Raw genomic sequence first — 6,000 nt, 5'->3', positions numbered from 1 at the left:
CATGCAACATTACGTTCCAATCAAATCCAAAACTCAATAATACAACATAAGAGAGACAACACTTACATACCTGGTAGAGAAAAAACTACACACAGTGATCGTGTGGGAGATCTGTCTACAGATTCCCCGAATCTTTGGCCAGCTCTCCCCTAAATACCCAGATGCTCTGTGGGTCCACCAAAAGGTGCTGTTTGTGATTATAATTTGATGTCTTTGGAAGGATGTACCTTATTTACATACAGGAGGTAATTTGAGTGAGGGACCTTGGGAGGGTATGCCTTTAACAGCATGTACTATTTTATTTAAACTGCTGTTGAGGGAATGAGACCATATTTTCCAGTCACACTGAGACCTTTTGTATAATACAGTAAATATGTATAGGTGACATCTTATGTAATGTATATAGACCTTTGGTGTGTTTAGGGTGATCTTGACACAGAGAGAAAGAAGGGTGTGAAGAGAGGAAGGAGGAAACAGTGTAGTGACGATTTCCTGGTCTCTTCTCAGCATGATGTGCTATCTCAGGTGTGGTTGCTAATTCTGTGGGAGAAAGATTGAGTGTTTGTTCTCGAAGTAGTCCTTTGTCCTCAGAGAGTAGTTCTCTCTAGGTTCAGACATCTTTGCACCAGCCTTACGTTCTCTCATAATCATCCATTCAGTGGTGAAATGGCTTGGAATCACTTCAATATAATTTTGACATACTGAAATGGTGTATTATACAAAAACTGTGGTGTTTTTAAACATTCTTTTTGATCTTTCCTAAATTGTTTGATACCAATACCATCTCATTGTGTAAGACACAACGCTTTAGTCACGACTCATAAATGTCTGTTTTATCTGTGTATGGTTTAGGTTGGTAATAAATTGAGACTTGATCCACTGACCATTTCACGTATAAATAACAGAGACCTTTTTTGTACTCAGATTTCATTTAACACTGGTGAGAGAAAGGGAACAGACATAAGGCAGATTTTACTGGCAAGAAAAGACAAGTAAATTGAGGAGTAGTTCAGAAAGTACATACTACTTTACTTTTGTAAGGCATTCATTTCACTATTCATCCCATAAAGTTGAACAGCATTTTATGAATTATATAATTTAGAGTGTTTTGTTCCTACAGCACAGAGGTTTACTGAAGTACGCATCTGCATTACACGTACCAGTTAATCTGGGCGAACTGAAAAAGCTGACCTCCCTGAAAGTTAATATATAATTCACACACTGACTAGAGGAGAGAATCAGTAGAGTAACAAGATGTTAAATGTTAAGTTGTTCCTCACTGTTTTGAATTAAAAAATGTCTAATTATTTGTTATAGCTGTTCTCATTTATAAGCCAATTTACTTTTGTTGATTAATTTATATGAATCATTTACTATTAAAATATTAAGGATTTGTTTTAGCCTTTTTGTGTGTTTTTACAAAAAGAATTTTCCATGTAACAGTAGGTATTTAAAATCTTATTTCATTAAATTAGTAGTTTCAGGTTTTCAAATGCTAAAATTCTGACTGATTGCTTCTCATCAGCAATGAAACATGTCACCTTTATCAGTAAGCCGTGCATATCAGGGATTGTCTTTGTTTTTGTCTGCAGATTGAATATTAATGTTTTTGTAGTAGCTTGTAGCTCCACTTCCCAATATTTCCCCATCTGTGCAATTCCCTTTCCCTTACATTTCATCATGTATATCCCGTATCACTTGCTATGTCTATCTCAGTCTCTATCCATCTCTCACTCTGTGGAGGCCTGGTGGTGTCCCCCTCACACCCAGCAGGAATCAGCAGGCAAGTATAATTCTGTTATGTAACCACTGACTTTACTACAACATGGACCACAGTGGGGGGTGTTTGCCACTTGCATAAGGACTCTTGCCGGTTCGGGGACAGATAACACCGCAGGATATTTTGGAACAGGTTGTACCAAGTCTATTTGTGGTTTTATGAAAACATCTCCACCGGGAAAAGCTCAAAAAGGGAAACCCAAGCAGGACAGCTCCTATAACTACTTTCAAACACAACATAAGGACCATCATCACACTTAACGCCCCAGTTCCTATGACACTGAGGAATGGAATCATGGGAATTCAGGTGGAAAAACAGCACCCACACACCACGGTGATAGAAATAGTGCGTCTCAGTGGTGTTCATCACTTGGTCAACAAAACGGCTGGCACATGAGGGACAGACTAAAGGGATCTTACCATAAAAAGTAGAAGTAGGGCTGTCACCAAATGTAGACCACTAATATGGTGATATTGATCATATCAGTATAAAGATATCAATCTAGCAGACACCATTAACCAAAGAGAGGCAAGTACAAGCCAAGCATACAATTATAAAGCCAACTTTAATAAAAAGTGCTTTGAATGTTTTCTATTTCACGAACAATGCAATGATGCCCAACAATGTACAATAAGAAGCAAAGAATTACAGTATTTTGTAGAGCAAACCATCATGTATCATACAAAGATGGGGGGGGGGGGGGGGAGTATTGCTTACAAAGGTGTCATGGAGGAGAGTCCAGGGAGACGGATGCATATGCGGAACACACCAGGGAAACAGACTCAAGGAATAGGAAACACAAGGGAACCAGGACAACCAGAAACTCAGAAGACAAGGACACACTAAACATGAACAAAAACAAACATGAGACCCACAAACATAACCTGACTTGAAGCAATGCTCCAGCAACTAAGGAGAAAAAACCAGGGAACTTAAATGGAGCACTAATCAAGCAGGGAAAATAACAAACACATGAGTATGGTTAGACAGGAAATGAGGGAGACAACAGAAGAAGAAGTTCTGCAAGGACAGTCAGGGTACCCTCTAGTGGCCAAAGGTGGAATTGTCCCTCATGGGCATGACAAAAGGTCTTACTAAACTAAAGTAAACTAAACTGAACTGAACGAAGCACACGGTGGCTTAGTGGTTAGCACGTTTGCCTCACACCTCCAGGGTTGGGGGTTCGAGTCCCACTGTGGTCCTCTGTGTGTGGAGTTTGCATGTTCTCCCTGTGCTGTGGGGGTTTCCTCCGGGTACTCCGGTTTCCTCCCCCAGTCCAAAGACATGCATGATTGGCATGTCCAAAGTGTCCGTAGTGTATGAAAGGGCATGTGAATGTGATTGTGCCCTGTGATGGTTTGGCACCCTGTCCAGGGTGTACCCCGCCTTGTGCCTGATGCCTGGGATAGGCTCCAAGTTCCCCGTGTCCCTGAAGGAAGGATAAGCGGTATAGAAGATTGATGGACTGATGAATGGCAATCAATTAGTGAAACAATTTCTCATGTTTTGTTTTATAGTGGTGCTCTATTCTAACTCTTCTGATTAGTGAGATGGACATTGTTTTTGTCTTTGACTGTTTTTAAACACAATGTGTTATTGGTTTGCTAATCAGACCAGAAAGTGTAAATAAGAGCAAAATATCAAAGTCTGAAAACTCTCAACTTTCTGACCTAATGTCTCTAGTCCAGTAGCTAGTCTCTGGTCCGATTAATTAAGTAAATCATTTAAATAAATGCATGTGATTGGATAAGCAGTAACAGAAGATCTGCTAGAGAATCCTGAATTAGTTGATGTTTAGAAAACTAGTCAATGAACTACTGCCATGTTTTCTTGTTTTTTTTTTTTTCCATATGTTTATCGGCTTTGCTATGGTGCATGGTTCGGTCCGCTGAAATACTTTGTTGAGTCCGCATCCAGTCTGTAGTTCATCCTTAAATACCCCTGGCACAGAGGAAACTTCAGTGTGTCCCCAGAAGCTAAAAGATACAGTGGCCCTTATTCATCAAAGTTGCATAGAAACAAGTGCCCATAATGGCCGATGAAGAAATCAGAGTTTAATGTAGGGAACGTTCATATCATGTCAGAACGAGTTTGCTGGGCCCACTAGAGTTCCCCTGTGTGTGAGGAAACATTATGAAATGCTCTAATGGGTGCCCTTCCACTGAAGAAAATGAGATGTAGTACCCTATAGGCTTCTCAACATGTAAGAAAATGAGATGAAGTGCCCTCTACGTGCTCCCACTTGCCAGATAATGTGTGTACTAGGGGCTCCAGTGCATGTAGCAGGAGCCCTTTTTATTTTTTCACCTCTGCCCATTAGACATCCTGTTTCCGCACCTGATCCATAACGATGGCTCTGCTTTGTTTGGAAGGAATATTATGTCTTATGTCACAAAGCTGAGTACAACTCCGAAGCAAAAGATTTCATAAGAGCTGGCTGTATGTACTGTATGTGGGTTCAATTAGGTGTGTATAAATTATAGTGTGAAGTGATTATTAAATGAAAAGTCCATGCTGAAGCTATATGTTCATATTGAACTATTTGTGTGAAGTGATTATTAAAGGAACAGTCCATGCTGAAACTATATGTTTATATTGAACTATTTGTCATGTGCTTAGTGGTTTTGCTATTCTGGTGTATTTTTGCTATTCCTGTGAGAAGTTAGCAATTGAGTAGCAGTTGTCTCGGGGAGACATTACTAAGGCAGTTACAATAACATTAATAGGAAAATGGTAAGATTTTGTTGGTAGCTCCTAAGAACAAAACTTCTTTTCTTACCATTTGTCAGTGACATTCAATGTCATATCAATGAGAAATGTAGAAGTAGTGGAGACTTGAAAATTTGAACATCGGGTTCCAGAATGCAATGCAGCTATATGACGCAGTAACACTATGTAATGGCAGAGACTCGGCTCGGCTAGTTAGCGATCGACAATGGTGATGATGGTGGTATTCGCATGAAAGATTAAGTTTTGTAAGATGATTTGTATGTGCAGGGTGTACAGATGAGGAGGTGAGAGAGCTGGATTACAGCATTCTCTTTAAATAGAGATAAAGCAAGGGTTAATCCCATTGTCACCACTATCAGCAAGTAGTCAAATGTCATTAATAACCAAATTAACAAAAGAAAAAAAAAAGTAAAGAGACTAAAGTAAAGAAATAGACCACTGTTGAGAAAAGAAGTTTAAACCAAAAAAAAGGCAACTTAGAAGTTAATCATAAAATAAATATCACATATTGTAAATCAGTGAAAAGATGAACCATGAAATTAAGTCGATTCGGATTTTATAAAGTTAGTTACTACCTATTTTATATTAGATGTAGAAAGAATTTACACATAAGTAGTTCATAGAAGAATTATGTTAGCTAATAATAAAATAACTTTAATTCAGCCCATTGTGAATGAAAATAAAACTGCATGAAGATTTAACATTATTGGCTTACTGGTTTTCCTCTCTACTGATTTTTCCAATAGTCACTACTTATATAAGTCCAACTTAATCACTTTTTAACCAGGAATGTTGAAGGTCTTGATATACTTTCTGCATAACAAAATTTGCAAGGGTTAGAGGCTCACATACTCTGTGGTTTTGTTTTGGCTGTCGTGTAACGAATACTCCAATCACAGGCTTTGTCACGCAGCATGTTTTTCCACACAGTTCGCCCAGCTGCCATGTGCGCAACATGCCGATTGAAGCCTCCGCACAATGTCTGTGGTTGTTTGTTTTCTCTGCAATTATATCATATTGTTCTCCAAAGCCACACAAATGTTTCCACAAGAAGTAAGGCCTTTAGCCACTCACATTATTGGCACTGCAAATCACATTTGGCTACACAGTGAGAGGTAATGTGCTAGATGTAATTGAAAACCACTCATTGGAGGATAAATTTGAATATAAATGAAATAAACATGTCTGATGACTTTATATAATTGATATAAACTATTAGCTATAAACCATAAACTATTAGACATTTTGTGTGTTATCAGCCTCATATATGCTTTTCAATACACTTTACATTTCTAAATGTATTCTGTGGAAAAAATACCATTGTTCCCAAAACCTATCACTGATCACCATCTTTTCCAACAACCAATCACCGATCCCCATTGTTTCTGGCAACCAAGCACTGATCACCATTGTTTCTGACAACCAATCACTGCCCACCATTGTTCCCAAAACCAATCACTGATCACCATCTTTTCCAACAATCAATCACT

This window comes from Ictalurus furcatus, chromosome 12 (genome assembly GCF_023375685.1).
Source record: "Ictalurus furcatus strain D&B chromosome 12, Billie_1.0, whole genome shotgun sequence".
Classification (NCBI taxonomy): Eukaryota; Metazoa; Chordata; class Actinopteri; order Siluriformes; family Ictaluridae; genus Ictalurus; species Ictalurus furcatus.
Note: the sequence above shows the minus strand (reverse complement) of the source record.